Source organism: Zingiber officinale, chromosome 2A, assembly GCF_018446385.1.
Source record: "Zingiber officinale cultivar Zhangliang chromosome 2A, Zo_v1.1, whole genome shotgun sequence".
NCBI classification, from domain to species: domain Eukaryota; kingdom Viridiplantae; phylum Streptophyta; class Magnoliopsida; order Zingiberales; family Zingiberaceae; genus Zingiber; species Zingiber officinale.
Window position 1 is genome coordinate 75,205,920 of NC_055988.1, and position 13,799 is coordinate 75,219,718.

The window sequence follows — 13,799 nt, forward strand, 5'->3', positions numbered from 1 at the left end:
TGGGTCCATTAGAGTTGGAAAACTTTCCAACGTGTGAATCTTGCTTGGAAGGTAAGATGACCAAGAGACCTTTTAAAGCCAAGGGGTATAGAGCCAAAGAAGCGTTAGAATTGGTTCATTCTGATTTGTGTGGTCCTATGTCTATCCAGGCTAGAGGTGGCTTTGAATATTTTGTCTCTTTTATAGACGATTATTCAAGATATGGATACATTTACCTAATATGCCGCAAATCTGAGTGCTTTGATAAGTTCAAAGAGTACAAGGCTAATGTGGAGAAACATCTAGGTAAAAGTATCAAGACACTACGGTCTGATCGTGGTGGCGAATACCTCTTAGGAGAGTTTAGGATTTACTTATCAGAGGCTGGGATTCAATCCCAATTATCCGGACCTGGTACACCCCAACAGAATGGTGTGGCAGAACGAAGGAATAGGACTCTTATGGAGATGGTTAGATCGATAATGAGTTATTCATAAATTCATTTTGGGGATACGCCTGAAACGACAACACATTCTGAACTTAGTACCTTCTAAATCAATATCTTCTACTCCCACAGTGGAATGGGCGAAAGCCCAGCCTAAGACATATTCGGATTTGGTAGTCCAAGACATGTAAACAAGATGATGATAAGTTAGAATCCGTGTAAGTTCAGATGTTCTAGGGTATCCCAGAGGAACGAAGGCGGTTTATTTTATAGTCCTAAGACGTAAGGTCATTGTTAGCACCAATGCCCAGTTTTTAGAAGAAGACTATATAATGGATCACAAGCCCCATAGTAAAATTGTTCTAGAAGAACTTAGAGAGGACACGTCTACTTCAGTACCAACAGTACAAGATGAAGTACCACAAGAGACTACAACACGTGTCACACATGATACACAACCACAGACGGTGCCTCGTCGTAGTGGGAGGGTTGTAAGGCAGCCCGAGAGATTCATGTTTTTGGGTGAGTCTTCGGACTTGATCCAGGCAAACATGAACCAGATCCCCGGACATATGATGAAGCACTCCAAGATATAGATGCAATATCTTGGCAAAAGGCAATGAATTTCGAAATAGAATCTATGTATTCTAATAAGGTCTGGAAGCTTGTAGAACCACCTGATGGTGTAAAAGCCATTGGATGCAAGTGGTACTATAAAAGGAAAAGACGGACAGATGGGAAGGTAGAAACCTTCAAAGCAAGGCTTGTTGCGAAGGGGTACACTCAGAAAGAGGGAATCGATTATGAGGAGACCTTTTCGCCGGTAGCTATGCTTAAGTCTATCCGGATACTCTTATTCATTGTCGCTCATATGGATTATGAGATTTGGCAAATGGATGTCAAGACAGTTTTCCTTAATGGAAGTCTTGAAGAAAACATCCATATGAAGCAACTAGAAGGGTTCATTGAAAATGGCAAAGAGCATCTAGTGTGCAAGCTTAATCGGTCTATTTATGGACTGAAGCAAGCTTCAAGATCTTGAAACATCCAGTTTAATGAAGTAATCGAATCATATAGATTTATTCAGTGTCCGGATGAGTCTTGTGTATACAAGAAGTGCAACGGAAACATGGAGGTATTTCTTGTACTATACGTAGATGATATTTTGTTAATTGGCAACAATGTTAAGGTATTATCAGACGTAAGGGTATGGTTGTCCAAACAATTTGATATGAAGGACTTAGGAGAATGTGCACACATCCTTGGGATCAAAGTTATAAGGGATCGCAAGAAAAGAATGTTGTGTCTATCCCAAGCTTTATATATAGATACAATCCTTGCTCGTTTTAGCATGCAAAACTCCAAGAAGGGTTTCTTACCTTTTAGGCATGGAGTAGCCTTATCTAAAGAGATGCCTCCAAAAACATCAAAGGAGATTGAGGACATGAAGGCAGCTCCTTATGCTTCGGCTGTAAGAAGCCTTATGTATGTAATGTTGTGTACGAGACCTGAACGAGACCTGATATCTGTTTTGCCGTGGGCATGGTTAGCAGATATCAAAGTAACCCTGGATAAGGACATTGGACTGCAGTAAAGCATATATTAAAGTACCTGAGAAGGACTAGAGATTATATGCTAGTTTACCAAGCAAACGATTTACTCCCTGTGGGTTACACGGATTCGGACTTTCAATCAGATAGGGACAACAGTAAGTCTACATCAGGCTATGTGTTTACTTTAGGAGGTGGAGTCATTGCATGGAGGAGTATTAAGCAGAAATGCGTCTCATACTCAACCATGGAAGCTAAGTATGTGGCAACCTCTGAGGCAGCCAAAGAAGCTGTATGGCTCAGGAACTTTCTAATGGACTTAGATGTGATTCCTGGTTTGCCCAAGATCGTCACAATTTATTGTGATAATAGTGGAGCAGTTGCAAACTCAAAGGAACCACGAGCCCATAAGGCAAGTAAACATATAGAGCGCAAGTACCACCTGATACGAGACATCGTCAAGCGAGAAGAAGTTGTCGTCGCCAAGATAGCATTAGCAGATAACCTGGCAGATCCTTTCACTAAGGCCCTTCCGGCGAAAGCTTTTGATCGGCATGTGGAGGGGATGAGAATCAGATGTATGGCAACAGATATGGCAGCTTAGACTTTTAGTATAAGTGGGAGATTGTTGGAGTGTATACTTAAAAATTTAGCTTTTGTACACATTTATTTTGAAATAAAGAATCACATTGGTCAAATGTTTACATTTATTTGTTAAATGTAATTGTTCAATTAATTTATATAGTAGATAACATGGAGTGTGGAGTCACACTTAGAAGATCATGTTGTCGGTTATCTATAAATTATAAACAGTTGCTCATGACTAAGATGAAAAGGAACAAACCATCAGAATAGACGTAGTGTAATTAAGTATTAGTTTATCTTGACTAATAAATTACACTGATACACTTTAAGTGTATTGAGTAGGATCATTTAGGTAAGTTCTTTTTGTACCGACTTAGTAAAAGAACTAGACTTTAGTTATTATGGAAGTGTGTGCTCTTAATCCTAATATAATAACAAGCATGTATATTTAATATTTATTTCTTTGACTTATCAAAGGGTGAGGTTTAGCTCGATAAATCAATATGCCCGATAAGTTGGGAAATGATATTACTTATAGTATGTGTTGTTGATTATAGAAGGAATCTGTGTCCTAGTTATCTAGGTTGAGAATGTCCCCAAGAGGAGCTCATAAGGATTGACATGTTAAACCCTGCAGGTGGACCTAGTCCAACATGACAATAAAGTTGGGTGGTACTACTCTTGGAGCTAGATATTAATTAAATGAGTTGTCAGTAACTCACTTAATTAGTGGACATTCATAATCTTAAACACAGGGAGACTAACACACTCATGATAAGAAGGAGCCCATAATGTAATTTGGGATTGATGCGGTAGTGCGGTAATAACTCTCTAGTCGAATGAGTTATTATCGATGAACTTGAGTTGCGTGGTCGGGGCGAGCATGGGATACTCGAGCTCATCGGAAAGCCAAAACTAATTTCTCCTCTAAGTCTCTGTTGTAGCCTCAATAAAGCCTCAAGTCCATCCAAAGAAAAGCCTATCTTGGTGTCCAAGAAGGGGTCGGTTCATTGCTTGGTGACCAAGCAATGGCTGGCCACATATTCTCTAGAAGTGGCCGGCCCTTGCTTGGGCAAGGGGGCCGGACACAATATTTAAATTAGGAAAGTTGTTTTTGAATTTTTAAATTTCCTCGGATATTTACAATTTGTAAAAAGAGAGATTTTAAAAATTTATAAAATTTTCCTAATTTAAATTAGGCCACAAGGTTTTAAAAAGAGAGTTGTAAAATTTATAAAACTTTCTTTTAAAAAGAAATATTATTAGAGATGTTTTAAATTTTAAAACTTGGTTTTAAATTTAAAACTTTTCTTTTAATATCCACATTATAAAAAAAAAAAAGAGTTTGTAAAATTTTATTAGAAGTTTTCTTCTTTTAAATTTTATAAAAAAAATTTCTTTCTTTCCCTTTTAATAAGTGGTCGGCCACCTTGCTTGGGCAGGTCAAATAATTAAACATCAACAAATAGTTGTTTAATTAATAAATCAATCTAGGATTGATTAATTAAAAGGAAAGAAAAAGAAAAAATTAAAAGGAAATAGGAATGAGTCTAATTTTTTATAAAACTCTTTCCATAATTTTCCGTTGGGAAACTAATATAAAAAGGGGGGAAGGGGAGGCCTTGAAAAACATAACAATTGATATTGTGTTGTTGGAGATCATCAAGTGGTCGGCCCCTCTCCCTCTCCTCCCTTTGCTCTATTTTGCTCCTTTGTAGTGGTGGTGGCCGAATTCTAGAGAAGGAGGAGAAGCTTTCCAGGTGGTGTTCGTCTTGGAGGATCGTCGCCCACACGACGTCTAAGAGGAGGCGAGGGATATGACAGAAGATCTCGAGGTTTTTAGCATACAAGGAAGAGGTATAACTAGTATTTAATTTCCGCATCATACTAGTTAATTTTTCTTTGTATAAATACCAAATACAAGAGACATTCGATTCTTGTTTTTCGAATTTAATTTCGATGTTGTGTTCTTTTTCTTTTTTCCTTGTGATTTGATTGTTCCTTTTGGTTAACCTAGAGTTATATAAGGAAATAAAATATTAACTTTCCTTAAAAGGCTTTGTCTAGTCGGTGGTGGTTGCTTCCATATCCAAGAAGGCCAAGTGCCTCGCCATGCAGCACTGGAAGTCAATTTTGGAAACTAATATTTAATTGAATTTATAACCTAGGTGATTTGGATCAAACGTGTTAAGTTCCGCAAGAGATCCAAATCTAAACCTAAAAGAACATATAAGTTAAACTTGGAATCAAACGTGTTAAGTTCCGCAGGAGATACAAGTTTAACTTAAAAGAACACATGGTAGCTAGGAAAGGTTCAGATCACGTACAAAATTTTTGTACAGTGGAGCCATTGGGTTTTCCGAGTAGCAACCAACAAACATCTGTTAAGCTTTTCTGAAGAGTCTCTTGGGTTTCTTGTAGACTCTTCAGATCGGAGGATAGGGTGGTCAACCGGGCGTCCTTCTCATCCAATTCAACCACCAGCGATCGACGCCGCTCCCCCTCAGAAGCCAGTTTGGACTCGCTGGTCTGCAGAGACGCCTCCAAGGTCCTTATCTTCTCAAAAGCCGTGTGGGAGATGTTCCGGGCCGACTCTGCAGATTCCCCAATCAATCGAAGATACCCCGCCAGGTCCTCGGGTGTCGGGTTGAGTGGATCGCGAGGTGTCAGCGGCAGCTCCAGTTCTTGAAGGCGAGCCTTCAGCTCCTCATGCTCCCTCTGCAAATTGGCTGCGTATTGAATCGCACTCAGGCCGGCGGAGCAGGCCTGCATAAGACGCAGAGTGAAGAATTATAAGGAATTCTAGAGGAAGAGCCTTGAGAAAAGAAAAACTCACAGAGATTATCTGGCGAGAGGCGTGATCCAGTTCCTCCATCGGCAGATTGTTCCAAAACCTCTGATTGCCAGACCGCCAGGACGTGGCTAACTCGACCTGCAGCTGAACCATGCCAACAGTGGGAGGAACCTCTTCTGTAGTTTCTTCGGCGGCATCGGGCTCGACGGAGGAGGGCAGGCGCCAAGAGGTGGTGAAGGAATACTTTTTGGGGATTCTCCCCTGAGATCGAGAAGTGGAGGCCGGAGCGGATACAGGCAGCGAGGCAGATAAAGTTGCCGAGCTCACGGGTTGGTCCATTACAGGAAGAGGGATCTGCCCGGGAAAGAAGGCCTGAGCAGGAAGAGAGGCCTGCTCAGGAGTCAGAGCCCGACCGGGTGTTTGGGCTGATATTCGGGGCGACAGGGTGGGGACCTCTGGTCCCAGGGCCATCTCCCGATCGGGAGTAATAGCCTTTGCCTCGGAAGATTGAGAGGTTGTGGATGAATGTTGGCCAGAAGGAATAAGAGGAGGAGACGCCTGAACCGCAGGAATAACCCTCTTCCTTTTGTGCTGAACGCGTAGTCGTTTAGAAGGAGGGGGAGAAACAACTCGTTCTTCCTCGGCCTGTTCCAAGGTGGTATGGTCTTCCATTAAGGCAGCATCCAAGGGAAGAGTGGGGGCGACTTCTACCTGGGCTGGCGCCGGCGGGACAACTTGTGAGGCAGAAGGGGCAGATTATGAGGAAGCAGCCAAGCCTTGTTTAAGCTCCACACTCAGAGCTCTCAAAACGGTGAGAGATTGTTGTTTTATATTTGAAGAATAGGCCCTGAGCATAGCGGCCTCTGCAAAGTAAAAGAAAGATACCTCAGTTAGCAAAGAATAGCAAGAAGGAAACACAAGGTCTTACCTAAAGGAGCCCCTATCTCTACCTGAACTGGGCTGAGTCTAAAAGAATATAAAAAGCCTTCCAACAGTATTATAGACAAGCGAACGCTCACGCCTTGAAGTTTTTCTGAAGCGACGTCGCAAGAAGATTGATGTTGGTGCACAGGGAGATTGGAAGGAATGTCAGAGCGCCATTGGGTCGGCTCGACCAAGGGTAAGGGTGCAAGTAATCTAATAAAGAAGAAACGAGATTTCCACCCTTTATTGGAAGAGGACATGTCAGAAAAGAACTTATAACCAGGTCTAGCCTGTACCATGAATACCCCCGGTTAAGAGCGTTTGAAGGAATAAAAATGATGAAATAGCTGAACGGTCAAGGGGATTTGATATATGCGACATAGAATGACGGTGCCACATACAACTCTGAAGAAGTTGAGAGCAAATTGAGAGGGACATATACCAAAGTATCAGCTCAGGGAGGAGATGAAGGGATGTATAGGAAAACGAAGGCCCCCTAAAAGCTAGTCCTTAAAAATAGTCATGAAGCCTTCAGGAGGGTTTGCGGGATGTTTGCTGGGTGTGAGGTCTCGAAGTTCGTAATCCTCGCTAAGTCTCAGGTTAGATTGGATTACGGACAGGTCATGGTCGTCTATATCAGAAATATAACAAGAATACCAAAATGAGGCCTTACCGTCCGCTATTATCAAAGTGAGAAAGGTTGAAGAAGAAGTCAGTCGAAAGGGGAAGAACACTAGGCGTAAAGAGTTGAGACAGGGAAAGGCTAAGGCACCAGAGATAGCAAACACAACAAGGTGGCGAAGGAAGTCAAAACGCTCAAGGCGACGACGGCGGACTGCCTTTAGGGCTTATAAAGTGGGTTTTCCTAGGGAATATCAAAAGATGAGTCGAGTATATTTTTGGATAAAGCGCCCAATGTCGTCCGATCATGGAACGACATACTCTTGTGGGGAGTTGTGTACAAAAAGGAGTTGAATCGACGGCGTCATACGACGTAAGCAATAAAGGCGTGGGGCAGGTGTCACCCCCCTAGGAAGCGTATTAATGATAGACGTGATAAGGAAATCATGAGAGAAAGCGGGCGTACGGAAGCGTCTGACATGCGATTTTCTCGGGAAGCGGCGAAGAAAATTGGAGGGAAATAAATTTGAATGTTGCAAGACTATATGACGTCATTTTCCTGAGGGCTAAGTAAGATTTTAATATTTTTTATCTTAACAATACGTCTGATATTGTATATCTCTTGACTGCAGATAAGGTCAAAGCGGCCCCTTTAAGCAATCCCCGGTCGGGAACTTACCCCCGGTTGGGAACTTACCCCCGGTTGGGAACTCACCTCCAGGTCGGCAACATCTATTCCTGAACAGGCTTTCCTAAGAAGTCTCGGTCAGTTGTCCCAGACTCTCGCCCCAGTGCGAGTTATAAGTGAGCATGCTCTCACTCCCAACGACCGTCCAGGTTGGGTCCCAGACTCTCGCCCCAGTGCGAGTTATAAGTGAGTATGCTCTCACGCCCAACGATCATCCAGGTCGGGTCCCAGACTCTCACCCCAGTGCGAGTTATAAGTGAGCATGCTCTCACGCCCAACGACCGCCCAGGTTGGATTCCAGACTCTCGCCCCAGTGCGAGTTATAAGTGAGCATGCTCTCACGCCCAACGACCGTCATGTCGGGGCCGACTCTCGCCGCGAGCTATGTGAGCATGCTCACGCTCAACGACCGCCTGTGTCGGATCCTGACTCTCGCCCGGTCACGGTTATAAGTGGACATGCTCACGCCCAACCCTCCAGGTCGGGTCCCGAACTCTCATCCCAAGTTATAAGTGAGCATGCTCACGCCCAACGACCCTCCGGGTCGGTACCCCCTCGGCCACGAAGTTATAAGTGAGCATGCTCTCACGCCCAACAACCGCTCTGCCCGGCACTCTCCACGAAGTTATAAGTGAGCATGCTCACGCCTCCATACTCTCGCCCCAACGCGAGTACGAGTTATAAGTGAGCATGCTCACGCCCACCGACTCTGTGTACGCGATTTGCTTCTCGCCCGATGCGCGGTATATGGCCACTGGCGGCATCGATCAGAGGGTCTACGTCACGCGAGTGGATGTGAGTTTGCCTGCCGCCGATCAGTCGCCATGTGTCGGGTCCCGCACTCGCCCGACGAGTTATAAGTGAGCATGCTCACGCCCCAGACTCTGTCGGGTCCCAGACTCTCGCCCCAGGCGAGTTATAAGTGAGCATGCTCTCACGCCCAACAACCTCTCGGTCGAGACTCCATACGGTCCACGAGTTATAAGTGAGCATGCTCTCGCCCCACGACCAGCCTCGGTCGGGTCCCAGACTCTCGCCCCAGTGCGAGTTATAAGTGAGCATGCTCTCACGCCCAACAACCGTCCAGGTCGGGTCCCAGACTCTCGCCCCAGTGCGAGTTATAAGTGAGCATGCTCTCACGCTCAACAACTTGGATCCATACTCTCGCCCCAGTGCGAGTTATAAGTGAGCATGCTCTCACGCCCAACGACCGTCCAGGTCGGGTCCCAGACTCTCGCCCCAGTGTGAGTTATAAGTAAGCATGCTCTCACGCCCAACGACCGTCCAAGTCGGGTCCCATACTCTCACCTTAGTGAGAGTTATAAGTGAGTATACTCTCACGCCCAACGACCGTCCAGGTCGGGTCCCAGACTCTCGCCCCAGTGCGAGTTATAAGTGAGCATGCTCTCACGCCCAACGACCGTCCAGGTCGGGTCCCAGACTCTCGCCCCAGTGTGAGTTATAAGTGAGCTATGCTCTCATGCACAACGACCTTCCCGATCGGTGCAATGATTTTCTCGGTCAGTACTCCTTATATTCGCCGAAGCAAAATGCAACAAGCCAAGTTCTCGTACATGACTGGTCAGTAAGCCATATTTCAAGGGGTTTTTGCTAAATATGAAATTTCACAGGCACATTCTCAAGTCGTAGGCACATTCTCAAGCATCTCAGTTGCTCCAGCCGGGGGCTTATATGTTATGAAGTAAGAGGAAGATGGGGTAAGCAAGTTATCTTTATTATTTTTATTAGAAATACTAAGAAAAATGCAGGTGCTTTATAGAAACATATCAACATCAGAACCAGAGGACAGGGGGCTACATCCTGAACGAAATCCAAGAAGCATGCTTTATTTCGATAACAAGAGGAACATTTTTTAAGGGTTTACATTACTACTAGATCCAGAGGCTTGATCCTTTCTGGACGGATGAGCTTGAGCTCTAGTTAGATCTTCCTTGATAAGATCGATAGCACGCTTCAGTCGCTCAATAGTCTCATCTTTAATCTGTCCTTCCTCTTTCAGGAGAGTCACCTCGTCCTCATGTTTCATCTTCAGATATATAATATAGTGAACTTGGCTCTGAAAGTCCGATTGAGCTTTCAGCTTGAGAGCAATTTCAGCCCGGGTTCTGGATTTGGTGGCCAGCCAGAGGTTTTCCATTTCTTGAGTAAGGGACACTTGAAGATCTCTGCTCGCAGTCATCTCCAGCAAGGCTTCCTCTTTCTGAGCCAATAATTCTGTCAGATGGGCAGTTTGTTGAAGCAACGAAGCAAATTCGCTGGATTCTGTTGCAGGTTCCATGGAGGCTTGATGCTTTATTAACAAGAGGATAGTTTGAGGTAAAGAGGAGAAGGGTATGCTCGGACCTTTTATAAGGGAGAAGAAGGTGAAGGGATTTCCTCTGAACTTGAGTGGGAGCTTGGAAAACAATGTAACATTTATAGGAAAAGAGTATGCTCGGAAGTTGAGGAGTCAACATACGCATAGAATGAGCCCGGTTGTCTCCTAGGACGGCGAGAAATGCTACAGAAGATAAACGGAAAACAGGTCGGTAGAGGACACAAGAACCAGGTCAGGTAACAAAGGGACTTGGGTCTAGTCAGTCAGACTAGAGCCTCCTTCGACTAGACTTGAGGGGAAGACTTGTGATACGGTGCGTTGTCGTGGGGTCAATAAGATGATGTGGTTAGGAGTCAAGACTTCAGAATGGTCAGAAGTCAAGCTTACATGGAGGTCAGAAGTCCAGCCTCCGTGACTGGTCAGAAGTCCAACCTCCGTGGCTGGTCAGAAATCAAGCTTACGTGGAGGTCAGAAGTCCAGCCTCTGTGGTTGGTCAGAAGTCAAGCTTACGTGGAGGTCAGAAGTCAAGCTTGCGTGGCCAGAGTCAAAGTCTCAGCTGACGGGGCGGTCAAAGGATAGGATTACAAGTCGGACAATAACCAGCCTTGATATCGATCAAGAACTGGGCCTACGGGCCAGACACAGCTGAGGACTGAGCCCACATGCCAGACAAAGGCTAGGAAAGGAAGGCCTCTGACACAGAACAGACCTGGCATGCAGGTCGGAACGTACAGGCCATGGATAACGGCGGACAGAAGCAGGTCGGGATACAGACCTGACGTACAGGTTGAAACATACAAGCCATGGATAACAGTGGACATAAGCATATCAGGATACAGACTTGGCGTACAGGTCGGGACGTACGAGCCATGGATAACAGTAAATAGGTGCGGGTCGGAATACAGACCTAGCGTGCAGGTCGGAACGTACAGACCATGGATAATAGCGGACAGAAGCAGGTCAGGATATAGACTTGGCGTATAGGTCGGGATGTACGAGCCATGGATAATAGTAAACAGGTGCGGGTCGGAATACAGACCTGGCGTGCAGGTCGGAATGTATAGGCCATGGATAACAACGGACAAAAGCAGGTCGGGATACAAACCTGGCGTACAGGTCGGGACGTACGAGCCATGGATAACAGTAAACAGATGCGGGTCGGGATACAGACCTGGCGTACAGGTCGGAACGCACAGGCCATGGATAACAGCGAGCAGAGGCAGGTCAGGATACAGACCTGGCGTACAGGTCGGAACGTACAAGCCACGGATAACAGCAGAGGCAGGTCGGGATACAGACCTGACGTACAAGTCGGAATGTACAAACCATGGATAACAGCAGAGGCAGGTTAGGATACAGACCTGGCGTACAGGTCGGGACATACGAACCATTGATAACAGTATACAGAAGCAAGTCGGAGTACAGACCGCGGAATGCAGACCTAGCGTCCAGGCACTACAGGACAAACAAGTCAGGGAATCGTAACTATCTGTCAGAGAATAATCAGTGTGTCAGTGAATATGCTAACAGTAAGGGCTCATTACCCCTTTGGTTATGTCGCCAGCATATGAGGAGGTGCCGCGTGTCATTCATCGTCAGACAAAGTCTGACAGCCGACATTCCCTGACACCCGCCAGAGGCCAGAAACATCCGTTGCAGTATAAAAAAGGATGCTTTGTCCCTTATGCAGGTACACTTACTCGTCATCATTCTGGTCATCTTCCTTCGTCATCCGCCTGTGCAAACCTTTCCGAGGGGTGCCAGGTAGATCAGACGCCGCGGCGACTTTCCGTCAACTTCCAATACATCAAGACCCACTTTCATCCGACTCAGCTTCCGGATGGGATCATATTGCTGCCCTTAAAATTTAAATTTTTTTTTTTTAACTCTTGATAAAATTACAATTCATCCATTATATAATAACTATAGTTCGAAATTATAGTTTGCCTTTTAATGCATCTAATATTTATCTTTGAAAATGTTTTATTTTTTCATAGAAAGGGACAAAAAAATAACATTTAAAGTTTTGATTTATTTAATATAGCTCTAAAATTTTACTTCATTTTAAACAAAATTACTTTGCCACTCAAAAATTTTTAGTCTTTGTTTCAGTCACTGTAATGTCGCTTTACCACCGAAATCTTTTAACTTCACAATTTTAACCTGTAGATCTTTTTTATAACTTCGTTCATCATTTTAGTATTTTTAATTAAACTCTTAAATTTTTATGTGCAAAAAATCAAATGAACATTTCAAATTATATAAATCAGCAGAATGGACTCCTATATATTTTTTTTTCCAAAAAACTAAAAAAAAACGTTCTATCAAATATTTTATTTCAAAAGTTCTTTTTTACTTTTAGTCGTAGGAACGATTAATTATTAAAGGTGTAATAGTTATTATGTAGTTATTATAATATTATTTTTTATTATAGTAGTCAGTGATAGATATTATAATATATAATAGTATCTCGCGGATTGTCTAGAGGAAATAAGTTTACTATGATAGATTATAGATTAATTTCTAATAAACATATTTTCAGAATTTTTTTCCATCTTTAGTTATTTAGTAGTCGATTATAAATTAACTTTTATAATTTATATCCCTTCATATAATATAAAGATGAACTTTATCAATTTTTAATTATTTAGTGATCGATTATAAATTGACTCTTATAATTTATACCTCTTCACATAATATGAGGATGAGTTTTATGAGATGTATGTGGTGAATGTAATCATTTTTATTATAATATATTATATAAGTGTTATGAAATAATGACTACAAAGTAAAATAGTTAATATAATATTATTGTAGTATTATAATAACTGTTTTTGAAATAATTTTGATAAATTTTAAATAACTTTGATGTAATGATATTTGATCCGGTGGTGAGGACGCGTGGAGGTCAAAGGTCAGGAGGGTCAACTCTAAAGTCCTGTCGAGCGGATAGGTCATCCGATCGCCCTGCCAGAAATCCCCCAGGGCGGACGGAAGATAGCTCGACCACGGGTCGGGTTTCCGACGCTCAAGGTAAAAGAACTGTCGTTCCGAGTGGCCAGACCGCTCGGAAGAATCGCAGACCAAGAAGGCGCAATCTCATCCAAGCATGTGACCGTGGACTTTCTCGGTCGGTCCGATACGCTCACATCCCTGTACGCTAGGAGAACTGAGTGACCGTCCCAACCGAACCATTAGATGACATAACCCAGAAGGAGACAAAAGGAGTAGCTGACGATATCAGCCTCGAGACATCGGCCGCCGACAAACAACATGGTCGACGACCGAGCCTATAGAGGATCGTACGGTGGGAGCTTCCACTGTCATGTCAGAGATACGCTCGGACGATTGTGGAATGACGTCAGACATGCTTTTCTGACATCCACGTTTGAGGTATGTTTGGAGAAACGTGCATGCCTCAAAAAGCGTGCACGTGCCTCTCCGGGGTCCTATATAAAGACCCCCAGACTTCATCGGAGGTATGCAGAATTCTTATCACTGTAGCCACAGTTACTTTGTCTCCTTTCTCCTTCGTTGCCTGACTTGAGTGTTGGAGGGTCGTTGCCGGGAACCCCTTCCCGGCTCGGCTTCTTTGCAGGTTCGTCGGAGATCCACATCACCAGTCGGAGACAGCGGGGAGCGCCACGCCCTCAGTGTCCGTCGACTCAGCGCTCGGATAGGATCAATATTTTTAATATAATAATATGTAGTATTTAAGATATTAAGATTCAAAGTTTTAAAACTTAATTATAATTATTTAGTAGATACATAAATAATTTTTACAATTGGGTAGTACCGTAGCTTGATCACTATGTAGTAACTATTTAGGTTGGTGTTATTATTGTTTTATGTTTTTAATCAATTTAACATGATAT